Genomic DNA, 13,665 nt, shown 5'->3' with positions numbered 1-13,665 from the left:
ACTAAGAATATGTATGTCTCCGTGTGGAGTTTCTTGGAATGTATTTCCTGGTTAGTAAAAGGTATTTTGACTTGTTAATGTTTGATACTTTTAAGGCTTTACTATAAGCTGCTTTCCATGAAGCCAATTCATCTTACACAGCAGTCAGTGTGGAAACTAAATCTTCATTGTACCGAGCAGTCACTGTGAAACTGCATCGCTGGTTGAGACAGAGGGGTTCGTGTCCCAACAGATCCAAAAGCACAATGCGCTGTTCGAGACCCCGGCCGCTCTGCTGCCGATGTTTTCTGAAGCAGATGTTTTCTGCTGTATTTGCACGCCCTGTCTACACAAAACAGAAGTGACTTTTATCAAAGCTTCCTGAAGATGTGCAGCTAGACACAATGACAGACAGCAGCCTGTTTCCTATGTAGTTTACTGATAGTTTTAACCCTAAAATAAAAAAATAAAAAAATGTCTCCCTTCATCCTGATCCTGTTGTCATTAAACTGTGCATGCTGTAATCATACACACATATAGAAGAAACTATGAATAATAAAAAAGAAAGAGAGAATTTATAGCCAAGCTTGAAATGTTCCTTCTCTGTATTTGATTGGTTAACATGGCTGTGATGGACAGTTAGTGGTGAGGAGTGGTTTAGAGTCATGTGGGCAGAAATATTTTCCTAAACTGAGAAAAAAAAACACTCTGGAAGTAAAATTAAGAGCGTAATGTCTTTGAAGTTGAAGCAGAGAACAAGAGTGAACATTGGTGCGGTCTACACTCACCTGGAGGAGCCAAAGGAGGCAATGAAATCACAAACTGATGATGACCTGGCTTTGTTGCTACTAGACTTGTAAGTAATAATATTTTTTGTACAACAGTGAGGTACTTTTTACTTTGTGGCTTACTTAGTATCAGTTGGCACGTGTTAGCGCTAGCTAGTTGTTAGCAGGCTGTGGAGGGTTGTTTAGGACAGTTGTAATGCTGCTTTCCACCAGTAGGAGGGAATAGCAGGGAACTTACTGAGCATTGCTTTAAAGGCTGCAGCAAATAACCCATCACCCAAAGACTCTGCTATGCAAAAGCTATACTGGAAAAAAGTGGAAAACCTGACTTAACTATTCACTAGAAAAGTTAAATAACTTAATGAATTTGCAGTACTTTTAGGTCATACCGATTAGTACACCATCATTCGGCCTATTTCAAGCCTTGGCATCAGCTGGTCTCCAGGCTGACTAGCATGACGCTGAATCACTGAACCCTTCTTTGCTGCAGGGCTCCAGTCTGAGCTGAGGCTCACTTGCACAGAGATAAGAAGTGGCCCACAGTAAAACGAGGTGATGGAACCGTTTTCTGGGTCTGCTTTGCAGGTGCTTGTTACCAAAAGTGGGTCACGCTAGGTCCAAAGATGGTACTGGGAGCTTGAAGCAACCCTTTAAATCTTTCGACGGGGCGTTCTGAGAAAATATTAGTTCTGACTGAATATTGTTACAGTCATGAAAATAACTTCAGCTTCACATTGTAAATTTAGTTGTAGGTCTTTTTGCTGGGGCTTGAATAATTCTCTGGACTCAGGCGAGCCAGTATGTCACTGGACTATGACAAGTGTGGTGACGTTGGCTCAAGGGTTAGGTGTTCGCCCTGTAGTCAGTTAGTTGCTGGTTCGAACCCAGGCTCTGTCCGTATCACTCGTTGTGCCCTTGGCCAAAACACCATTGCCTCGCTTTTGTTGGAGTGCCCTAGGGCAGCTGTGGCTACGATGTAGCTCACCATCATCTGGGTGTGAATGACTGATGAGAAAGGTGCTGTGTAAGTGCAGGCCATTCATCATTTTTGAAAAGAAAAAAACAAAAAAATGATGCAGACTTTTTGTTGTAATCTCACTGATTTGGTACTTCTTACATTCACAGAGAATAAGTGATGGACATCCAAACAAAACTGTCCCTTTGTGGCTGTCTCCAGGACTTGGTTTAAGTCCCGCCCCTTACATGTGAGCAAATAAACAAAATGCAGCTCAGACTACTATTTTATCCGCTTGTTCACTTTTGTTGATTCATGATTCATGTTTTTTTTCTACTGATTGCTCATATATTAATTTTCCAATAAAAATGTTGATGTATTAATTGAAAAACTCTGTGACGATGTGCAGTAGGCGGGGCCATCAGCGCAGACTCTGGTTCTAAATGCATAACATGACAGCACCTGTACACTTGATGCTTTGGCTTCACGTTTTAACAGTGGAAGACAGCAGAAATTCTCGGTCTAGTCTTTAGTTTATCGCCTTTGCTAGACGTTGCTTTAACTTTTGGTTCTAGACCGTTTTAAAGCTGTTGGAACGAATCTACAGAACAAGCTTTAAACTCAAATATGGTCACAGAAAACTCACCCCTGCTCTGATGTATCTTCCCTGAGACGTTTGTTTAAAACTGGAAACCCGTGTTGCCAAAGGTAACAAGATATCGCTAAACACCAGTTGCCGTTTTTCTAAGTCCAAGATTCTTTTGTTGACCGTGACTTCTAAAGTCGTTTTTCTCTTTGGGACTCTGGTAGTTTGTCCTAAAGTTGAAGTGGTAGCAGCCGGCTGTTTCTCCTTCTCTGATGCTATTGAGCCGGGAACCTCTCACACCACTGGTGTTCTGTTGTAAATATGTGAGTGTGTGATGAATGGAGGAACCAGGGAAGTGCAGCGATTTCGAAGAAACCAACAACCAGTGTTGGGGAGAATACTTTGTAAATGTATTTATTTACAGAATACTGAATACTTGCTTTAAAATGTATTCTGTAATATATTCCGTTAGTTTGTTTAATCTTGGTACTGTATTCAGAATACTTGGAATACTTTCCCATAAAAACAGCAGTTAGGTTTTTTAAATGTCACAACTTGTTGATAGCTACTCCCGCAGGAAAGCAGGCCATATTAATGCTAAATGTCATGTACCGACTGGGAAAAAAATATAAACAATTTCCCTCTGGGATTAATAAAGTATTTTTGAATTGAATTGAATTGAATTGAAACGATTACATTATTTTTGTTACTTTATTTATCAAACAGTCAATAGAAAATATATTTATGTTTCTGTGAGAAAGTGCTTGAACATTGCACAGCCTTACTGTCTGCAAGAAAATGTAATCTAGACAAAACACTTCTAAATAATTGGGACTGGCCAATCACGGCGCATTTATTTAGAAAAAATGATGTATTGCTTTTATTTTTTTATGAGTTTTGTAGTTTTTCCAAGATGGAATGTTGGACTGCCTCATTGACAGACATCCAGAGCAGTCCAATCACAGAGCTCTATATGTTTGATGGCCCAATCATAGCACTCTGCCAGCCAAATGGGCGGGATGTGCCTGCAAGATAGGCTGTGTTCGAGAAAAGCCAGTTCTGCGCAGATTAGACCAGCTGTGATCGGCGAGCAGTGCATGCCGGTTAGATTTGTGTCCGACTTGACGCCGACTTGCTCTGACGTCATGCATACGTAGGCAACGATAACCTCGTGAGATCAAGGCAGCCGCAGATTTTGGAGCAAGGCGCTGCAGTTGCTCTCCATCGACTGCAAAACCTAGGGGATGACGGGAAACGCCTGGCTCTCACCTGATCTAAGATCAGTGTGTGTGTGCGCGCATGTGTTAAGCCCTGGATCTTCTTCAGTCCTAAATCCGCCCCTGCTTCTAAGTCCAGGTTTTCCAAGAGGGGGTCTAGATTCTCTTTCCAGAGAGTAACTCATCTAGATAACCTTTCAAACAGTGACACACTCACGAGACCCATACACTTGAATAAACACGAACTTTTCCGTACATTGGTAAAACTCCCATGAATTCCGTTTGCTATTTGTCGCTGCTTGGTTCGTAGTTTGAATCTGTTCCTTGTGTCCCATCTGTTTCTGCACGTTTTATAGGAGATAAACTCAACTAACCAGATCTCTCAACTCTCATAGGAAACATTTATGTGGCACCACTTGTAGCATTTTCTCAAAGGCAAACACTTTAATAGAACATGCTCAGCCCTTTTACCACACAGAAATGTTATTACAGGGGCACACATAGGATTTTCAAACTGGGGGGACAAAGTTCCAATGTACTCTCCCCCAAACACACACAATCACACGCACGCACGTGCACATACACAAACAATTGCAAGAGCCTTAACTAGAGCTCAGTCAGTTTGTGTAATTGCATCCAATGGTTTAAAAAAACTAACACCATTATATACGTGTTTGAAGCCATTTTTCAATGGAACGCTGGCAACAAAGCTCTGCCTTATCAACACTATCCAATTCAGTCATTTGTTATTCTCCCAATCAATTACTAACCAAAACCTCATGCTTTATGCAAAACATGTTTTATTTAAACATTAAATGATTGTCAGCATACCAATCTTTACAGAAAACATAAAAGCCCTAAAAAACTGCACATAAAATATATTCAAAAAACAATATTCACTTATCACTTAGAGCAGTGATTCCCAAACTTTTCAGCCTGACCAACAGATGTTCCTTTTTATTTTTTCCTTTTTATATGACGATTCGGGATGCCCCAGCGCGTCAGGAGATGATGATCAGGGACACGTGGCTCCGCTGGCATCAGTGTTAGACGCCCGCAGTCACACAGACATTATTCAACTATTTAACCTTCCCCTCACCCCAATCCTAACCTTAAGGTCACAGTTACTGACCTTAAGGTTAGGATTGGGGTGAGGGGAAGGTTAAGTAGTCCAAAAGTCATTCTAAAGTCCGTCTCAGCACCAGCGTGGGATACCGACGCTCTGGGATGGTGCGTCATCAGCGTGTCCCTGATCGTTGTCTCCTGACGCGCTGGGGCATCCCGAATCGTCATATATTGAGGCTTGGTCACACGCGTCATACTTTGAGTCTTTGGGTGCGAGAATGTGTTGGATTAGACACGAGTAACCCAAATGTTTATTCACTAAATTATTTTAATAGTTGATTGTTGATGCTCATGTCACACATGTCAAAAAAAGGACCCATGAAATTAATATAAGGTGCAGAAAACAAATGATGACATCTAGAGGGGATCTTTATGCAGGCTAGTCTGAAACCAAGCCAGGGTTTCCTAATCAGTGCTACAGGTGAAACGGGAAAAATTAGAATACCGTGCTGAAGTTCGTTTAATATTTTTGTAGCACTAACAATTACAGCTTGGTACAGTGAGGGTTAATGTAGTTGGTTTTCCCTGCTTAGTCCGTGACAAAAAGTGGGTGCGCTTGTCATAATGTCTGTGTGTGTGTGTGTGTGTGTGTGTGTGTGTGCGTGCGTGCGTGCGTGCGTGCGTGCGTGCGTGCGTGTGTGTGTGTGTGTGTGTGCGTGCGTGCGTGCGTGCGTGTGTGTGTGTGTGTGTGTGTGTGTGTGTGTGTGTGTGCTGAGTAGTGCTAGCATTAGTCCACACCACAGACACAGACCTAGCTTGTGAGCTTGTCTGGGAAAGAAAAATAAAGAAAATAACTGAATCATTCTATCACGTTGTCTTTCACACTGATTTTCTAAATCCTGGTTACATTTTCACATTGAAGTTTGAAAATCAACACATTTTGAAATACACTGCGTATCATAGTCATGCAGATGACCCCCAGATCTACCTAGCTCTACCACCCAGTGACTGCAGTCCCCTAAACTCACCCTGTCGGTGTTTGGAGCGAGTTAAGGGCTGGATGTAGTTAAACTTCCTCCAGTTAAACAAAAATAAGACTGAAGTTATTGTCTTTGGAAACCAGAAGGACAGGATGGAGGTTATCACTCAACTCGGCTCCAGAGGAATAACGACACAGACCCAGGTTAGATTGTTGTAATTGATTCAGATCTGAGCTTCGCTGGTCACATTAAGACTACAGCTAGATCAGCATTTTATCATCTTCACCAAAAAGCACGACTCAGAGGTCTCAGGTCCAGACAAGACCTAGAGAAACTCATTCATGCGTTCATCTCCAGCAGGCTGGATTATTGCAATGGTCTTTTGAATGGTCTACCTAAAATAGCTGAAGAAACTGCAGCTTACTCAGAGTGCTACTGCTAGTCAAGAATCACAAGAACCGAGCACATCCCTCCTGTTCATAAGTCTCTACTCTGGTTACCAGTAAACTACAGAATCCACGTCAGAGTGCTTCTACTAAATCACTCAATGGCATGGTATTGTTGCGAGAGTTCAGATTGCTGCCCACATTACTCTAGTTCTTCAACAACTTCACTGGCTGCCGATAAAATTCAGGAAGTACAAACTGCTTCTTATTACGTTCAAGGCTGAGCACAGCCTTGCTCCCTCTTAGATATCCCAACTCATTTGGTTTGTGCTGGCGGTTGAGTTTGAGCTGTAACGCTGTAACGTCTGTTGTTAAGTACTCCACAATGTCGTAAACAGCCGCGCCGTGGCGCTTGAAATAGAACTGCAGCCGATCTTCAGCGCCTCGGCACGGCGCTCACCATGTGCCCACTCTCATTAACTATAAAGCCTTCCACTTAAACTGACGGTGTGGCACGATGCAGCGTGGCGGAGGCGTGGCTGCCTCTGGTGTGCCCCAACTCTAGAAAATTTTACATCAAAATTGTAAACTTTCATGTGTTCATCAGCCTTTGACTAAATGTTTCTTATGTCGCGCCTTCTGCACTGTACCTTCTCACCCCCAACTTTGCCTTTCATTGGATTCTTAAAGCTAACTTTGTATGTTTTGAAATTAGATTTTAAATCTGCTGTTTTATGCTGCCACGTTGATTTCCGTGTTTCATGTTCTTGCACCTGGAAAGCACATTGAATGGTTTCTGTGTATGAAATGTGCTTTACAAATAAAGCAGCCTTGCCTACACGTGGCAGTATTTGGCTTTGAACAAGGTGCCACAATGCTCAAGCTAATTTTAATAAAACACATTTTTTACTGTGCAGGTTCCCCCAGTTTTCTCTATTGAGGGTGTGGGCTCAGCCCCCAAAGTTTCTAGGTACAGGAAACGCCCCTGGTAATTAAGGGGGTTAAAAAGACAGGAAGCATCTAATCTGGGGTTTGTTACATAAACCCTGTTGAAATCTTTGACCTCTGGCATGACTTCAGACGCTGCCCCAATACCCTTCCCTCACCAGGAGACACTTAAACCCCTCCCACACGGGTAGGACCAGTCCCCCAGGTGCTGATCCTCATCCCAGCTGCTTCAGTCGGCCATCTTTGTTAAATATTTTTAAACCCCTCAACCACAGCTTTTTTTTTCTTGATATGGTTCCCCCACTCATGCACGTGGACAGAAACATCAATTCTCAGCGACGAGGTCGGAGAGTTTACCCTCGTTCTAACGACAGAACGCTGAAACCACACTGAGCTCGTGGGTAAACGCTTTGGTCACAGAGTGTTTTGAGGTCTTATCTAAAAGTGCCGGCTCCAGCAAACAGCTGGAGGTGAGTGTCAGTAAGCCGTGCTCTTTTCTCTCCAAGTGTGACGGTCTTGTACGTGATGCTCCATGCGAGAGCAAGAAGGTCAGCCAACAGTAAGTAACACTGGTTCCTCTGGGAGAGAAGCCTCCTCTGCTGGTTAGGTAACCACTTAGAAGTGGGTTATGTTGGAAATCATCCGGATTTACCGTCACTTATCCCTGACTTCCTGCACGAGACCATAAACTAGACGAAAGGAAGAATAAGTGATGGGAAAACGCTAAATCTGCAATATTTTACAGGAACTTTAAGTCACCCAACGTCCATTTCTGCCTCCTCCCTCATACCAAAGCTGCTCCTCTTCCTCTCTGACTTTTCCTTTGACTCCACGCCTCCCCTCACGATTTATGCCCCCCCCCCCAACACCTTCAGAGTCTCTAAATCTGTTCTCCCGTCTTATTTCATAGCTCGACATCTCTTCTCCTTTTCTACCTCCTCCTCTCTTTTTTTACTTCTCAGCTCTTCTGTTTTCATCAACAGTTTATTTATTAGACTTCAGCTCAGTAGATAAAACATTTACCACAACCACCAGGGCCTTTTAGACTTTATTTCACCAGAAGGAATTCGATAAATCACCAGAGAGTACCGGGTACCTAAAGGAATGAGTTTAACCTCAGAAAAACCCCTCTGACAATAGGCTCCTCCTCCTCGTCTTCATCTTTGTCTCTACCAACTGGGAATGCATTCTCCTTGTTTTCTACATTTCTACTTCACCTACTGATCGTGTTTGCAGCAAAGAATTAAGACTTTTGATTTTAGTCGTAAAAAAACTGTTTTATATGTGAAGTGTGTAAATACACACTTTGCACACTAGGAACTGTAATTTAGCTAGATGTCTGCACATTGCAGTTTTTGGGGCGACAGTTGTAAAATGGACAGTTTTAGCTGAGAATGAATACAGAAATAAAGGCAAAGTAAACAATAATGGATTGTAATAGGAGTAGTTTTGGGTTGTTTTTTATTGGTTGAGCCGACACAGTCGCTCCTTCCTGTTCTCAGGGACATCTCTGCTGCATCCTGGACTCAGTGTTGCACCACCAGCCAACGCAAGGCCATCTATCATGAAGGCCCGTTGGGGCTCGGCCAACTCTTTCCCTACAAAATAAGAGCTAGATGGGATTCCTTTGGTAACGGAGCGTTTGGAGCTGTCACAGCCAGAGGAGCAAATTGGGTTCTTTCATTTCTGATGCAGTTTCACAGTTTAAACACAAGCTTTGACTCAAGAGCAAACAGTTGAAGGTAAGCTGTTCCGTCTCTTTTAAATATCATTGGTTGTAAACAAATTTATGAATGTTGATTTTCTTTTATGGCTTGTGGCTCTAACCTGGTCCAAACACAAGAGAATGGTTGATTATTGGAACAATAAAAAGTCTGATTATTCACCATGGGCAGCACTGGAAGGATTGCACATTTATAGGATGTGTATACGTAGTAATGTGCCCTTAAGTTTCACCTCCTTGTAACAGGAGCTCATCGGGCTCTGCAGCAAGCAGATTTGGACCGCTGAATATCAAAATTGAGAATTCCTGGTTCGTATCGCCAAATTTAATATTCTTCAATAGTGAGTCAACAGTGTTGCCAGCAGATTTTACCACCAGTGACAGCTGCTTTTAGGTGTGCCGTGCACATTTTATGGCATCATCAGGTTTTGTCTCAGACGCCAGACCACTGAGTCAGTCTGAAGTCGGATGCTTCGGGTCGATATTTTACACACTGAGCTTCCAGAATGCATCGAGCTTAGCAGTTCAGATCAGGCCAGGCAGACAGGAAGTTAAACACGAAAGCAGTGTAAAACTTCCAGCAACTTTCAAAATAAACGCCCCATGCTGATTTTTGCTGCCGATTCAGGTTGAAAGGCTCCCAGTGGGAAGGGACTCCTGAACTGGCGGGTAGAACGCATCTATTACGTTTTGTACTGGGTTACACGTCTAACAGCCCTGAGTGAGGTTATTCAAAATGATGTCTGCGTGTCTTCCTGAGGCTTGAAGGTGAACTAACTTCCTAGTGCATTATAAGCACTCAGATGAACAGTTTGAAAATTACTACAATTCCCAATAATAAATAACAGCGTGACTGTTGAAGTTTAAACATGTTGACGACGATGTGCGTGGGTCCGTTCGGGGCAAAAACAAACCAGTACTGTAAGATCAATGGCTAACCGGCATGAGCCTTATTCATCATCATTATTTCACCACAAACACAATGGAAATGTACGCAGGACAGGTTTGAGGGGTTTGTTAGCATAAATGATCATATAGGTGTCTTTGTTAGCATAAATGATCATATAGGTGTCGTTCACTTTGGTCTCTAGTAGGAAGGAGCGCCTTGGAAGTTGTACGTTGGAGAAAAAATGCTCCGGTACGCCTGTTTGCAAGACTACACATGAGCCACATCACAGGTCAGCTTCAGACAGCAGGATTTGACATAGTTCCTGATATGTGGACATCTCTCATCTGATTGGCTAACAGCAACACGACTCTACCACTGACTCTGTTTGCTCTGCAACGTTGATGTTTTATCTCCACAAATAACACAAGCCTGGAGGAGTTCTACTGTGTGGTGGGGTTGCTAATGCTAACACTTAGCTTCTACTAGCCGAGACGCTCTCTGCTGTTTCCTGGACGCTAAGCCAACAACAGCCTTCTTCGTCGTGAGTCAAGATGGGTGAGTCCATGAATGCCAGTGACAGAGTGACGTAGATCTGTCAGGATTTTCGATCCTAGAGTTTCACCGTCTGTTTTCTATCAGAAGCTAATGCAGGAGATAGGTGTAGGAGACTATTTTCATGTTCAGGTTGTATGAAACACTCAGAGTGACTCATTAGAATCAGAAATAATCATTAAAACAACATTTTTTTTTAACCACACCATTACTGCCGAGTCGTCCTGACCCCTTGCATGCAACTGTGCCACACTGCCAGCAGGTGGCTTCTAATTCACGAACCTTTTTAAAATTTCACCCCCAAATTCAGCTGGTCATGCTAAAAAATGTATATAGGCAAATATTTTAAGAACAACCAGCACTTTGATAACTAATTAGATATTTAATATTTCCCCCTCCACATCTGGCAGGGCAGCACCCCCTATAGATGAGCTGCCACTCGTACAACTAACGTTAAACACCTAGTTGTTTAAGGCGGACATTTTAAAATTGATTAAATGATGATGACTCTGGTCCTGGCAACCCTCAAAACACGCTCTGATCAGAATCGGCTGAACCCAGCTCCAGTGCTTAAAGGCTTGTTGTAGCTGCTCTTGGCTGCAACTCATTAACAGACAGGAAACAATGCAGGACTGGAATCAGGGATGCCCAGTCCGACCCAGATGTGGACATGGAGACCGCTACACAAATCCACGTAACTGAATTCAAAGTTTATGATTCATCATGATGCAATAAGTGCTTCATGGTTTTGATTTTATTGTGACAATAAAGATTTATATATCATGCAGCTCTACTTTTAACACGCTTAAAACCCCCAGAGACCCACGGTTGTAATATTACAACATCAGATTTAAGTCCACAAAAATAAACCTTTCCCATTTTTTTCTTTTTAAAAACACATTTGCATTGCTAATAGGTCCTATTGTTCAGTTCTGCAACACTATTGGCTGCTAAAATGTGTAAATAGGCCCGTTTATCTGGCCTCCTAGAACAACATGTGAAAGGTTAAAAAAAGATTTTGCAGTTGTTTTCTAAATTTGGGTTTCTGGGGGTTAAGTAATTTTTTCTCTGAATGAGCTGAACAAAAACACCTTGAGGTGTTTTCTACATCACTGTCCTCTTCCCCGGCATCCCGCTACACTACCCTCCCACATCCGCATCCATGTAATAAACGGCTGCTGTTGGTCACCCAGACGTTCATCTGCCTACTGGTCAGGTCAATTTGACACCGTCCTCACATGAATCAAAACACACACACACACACACACACACACACACACACACACACACACACACACACACACACACACACACACACACACACACACACACACACACACCTCCTCTGTGCAAAGAGAGAGGGAGAACCAGGGAGAAGGAAAGCACCTGCTGGTGTTGAGAAGCGCTCCCACAAACGCTCCTGTGTTCCGGACCGGGTGACTCGAACAAATGGGAAAATTATACAGTGAAATCTAAACGGCACCCTTTCACCCAAAGGTGCCTCACCCCTGCCAGCTGAGGTGTGTGGGGGGGGGGGGGGGGGGGTGACAACAGGAGGGGAGGAGGTTTTCTGCACATCCAAACACACAGTCAGCAGTTTACAGATCGACAAGCAGAAGAGGGAAACCATAACTAGAAAAAAGCAACAAACACACCTGCTGGAGAGCTTTCAGAAACCTTCACTGAAAACAGCTGAGAAAACTACGGAAAGCAAAGAGACAAAGAAGCCAGATGTGAGAGAGAGAGAGTGTGTGTGTGGGTGCAGGCTCGTGCATGAGACGCTGGGGGCCTGTTTCATGTCCACGCTCAGGGGTCTGACGTCTCAGAATGACACATGATCAAAGGAGCAGAGAGAGGGAGGAGGACACCAGCACAAACTTGTCTTATCTTCCACACCCCAGGTCCATCGGGTCTCTCTCTCTCTCTCTCTCTCTCTCTCTCTCTCTCTCTCTCTCTCTCTCTCTCTCTCTCTCTCTCTCTCTCTCTCTCTCTCTCTCTCTCTCTCTCTCTCTCTCTCTCTCTCTCTCTCTCTCTCTCTCTCTCTCTCTCTCTCTCTCTCTCTCTCTCTCTCTCTCTCTCTCTCTCTCTCTCTCTCTCTCTCTCTCTCTCTCTCTCTCTCTCTCTCTCTCTCTCTCTCTCTCTCTCTCTCTCTCTCTCTCTCTCTCTCTCTCTCTCTCTCTCTCTCTCTCTCTCTCTCTCTCTCTCTCTCTCTCTCTCTCTGCACACGCACATTTATACCAAGTTATACCAAGTTCGTAAATCGTGTACTCTGATGCGAAGTTTTCACGCACGTGCACATGCATAGTGAAGCCAACCGGGGCGCGTGCCATCCTCTCACCTGGGGGTTCGGCGGAACTAATCCTGAATCCGAGCGGCGCGGATGACGCCGGGCTGAAGTAATCCCTCCTCAGATTCTGTCCTCTGACACGAGCCGGAGCGGAGGAATCCGGTCCCTCCGGACCCTCCGGTACCACCGGAGGCAGCAAAGATCAGCAGATCAACAATAAAAGCTCCTTGTTTCCTCATAAAAGACAAACAGAATCAGAAACGAGCCCCTGAGGCTGCAGCAGCAGCAGGGATCCGACCTCCTCCTGCTGCTCAGGACGCTGAAAGCCTCCAAGTCCGCTCCGGTTCATCCGCAGTTACGCATCCCGGTCCCGGTTCGCTCCTGTGTGTTTCCGGACGGGACCGACGGAGATCCTGACCCTCTGTGAGCGCTCAGTCCGGGAAGTGGTGTGGGAGAGCCGCTCCACTTTGCGCAGCCAAAAATAACGTCCAATCTCCAAACTGGAATCCTGCGAAGCTTTTAGGCTGAGATGCTCCTCGAAGAGCGACTGCAGGAGCTAGTTTGGAACCTTTTAGGATTCTTTATGCTTGCCTAGTGTCCCCCTGGACCGGTTACACGTTTAGGGACTGTTTGGTGCGCTTTAAAGGGAAACTGAGATGAAACTACGATGAAGAACCCAACTTTTCTGTTGGATTCATCAACCTTTTCGGTCCAGATGTGGGGCTGAGGTGAACAGATGTGAAGTCAGCCTCTTCCTCCTGGTTTAGATCATTAATCCACCAAATGTCCTCCTGATAGTTGAGGAATAAAAGGTGTTTGTAGAGAGAACAGCCTCCACTTCCCCTGCTTCACACCGCTCACAGACCAGTCAGGAGTCTGACTCCTGCTCTTCTCTTACTCATCCTCCACCTGGACACGCTGCAGCGCTGACGGAGACGCGCGAAGCTTAGGATGTCTTTCCAGCCCGATGGGAGGAGAGGGGGGAGACGGGGGAGGGGGGGGGGGGAGAGACTTCTCTTCAGAGTTGGCGGATTGATGAACAAACAAGCGGGAAGTGAAGAATTCTGTGGATGAAATCAAAAGAGACTCGAGTTTTATATCCGAACAGCTGGAGAGAAGAAAGCAGATGCTGTTTTTTTTCTCCCCCTCCTCACACGACTTCACCACCTGCCCAGAGGACTGATAGCAGATATAAATCTGCCGTCTCCGGCAGAAGGAGGAGCAGAAAGTGATGTGAGCGCCGCGAACACTGCGACTGAAGCGCGCGCTTCGCCTCAGACTCGGAACCGGGTCCGGAGGTTCGGCAGCAG

At 44.5% G+C, this 13,665-nt stretch overlaps 1 protein-coding gene across 2 annotated transcripts in view; it reads right to left on the bottom strand.

Annotated features, from left to right (window-relative positions):
• Window positions 1-13,347, bottom strand: part of il1rapl2 (interleukin 1 receptor accessory protein-like 2) — a 713,182-nt gene extending 699,835 nt beyond the window's left edge. The window contains exon 1 of one of the 2 annotated variants that reach the window (XM_070553197.1): window positions 12,407-13,347. The gene's annotated coding sequence lies outside the window, so the exon portion shown is untranslated. The remainder of the gene's footprint in view (window positions 1-12,406) is intronic. The other variant, XM_070553198.1, reaches the window with a different exon arrangement.
• Between the last annotated feature and the right edge of the window lie 318 nt (window positions 13,348-13,665).

Source organism: Nothobranchius furzeri, chromosome 1 (assembly GCF_043380555.1).
Source record: "Nothobranchius furzeri strain GRZ-AD chromosome 1, NfurGRZ-RIMD1, whole genome shotgun sequence".
Classification (NCBI taxonomy): domain Eukaryota; kingdom Metazoa; phylum Chordata; class Actinopteri; order Cyprinodontiformes; family Nothobranchiidae; genus Nothobranchius; species Nothobranchius furzeri.
This window is presented reverse-complemented; position numbering and strand designations above follow the sequence as displayed.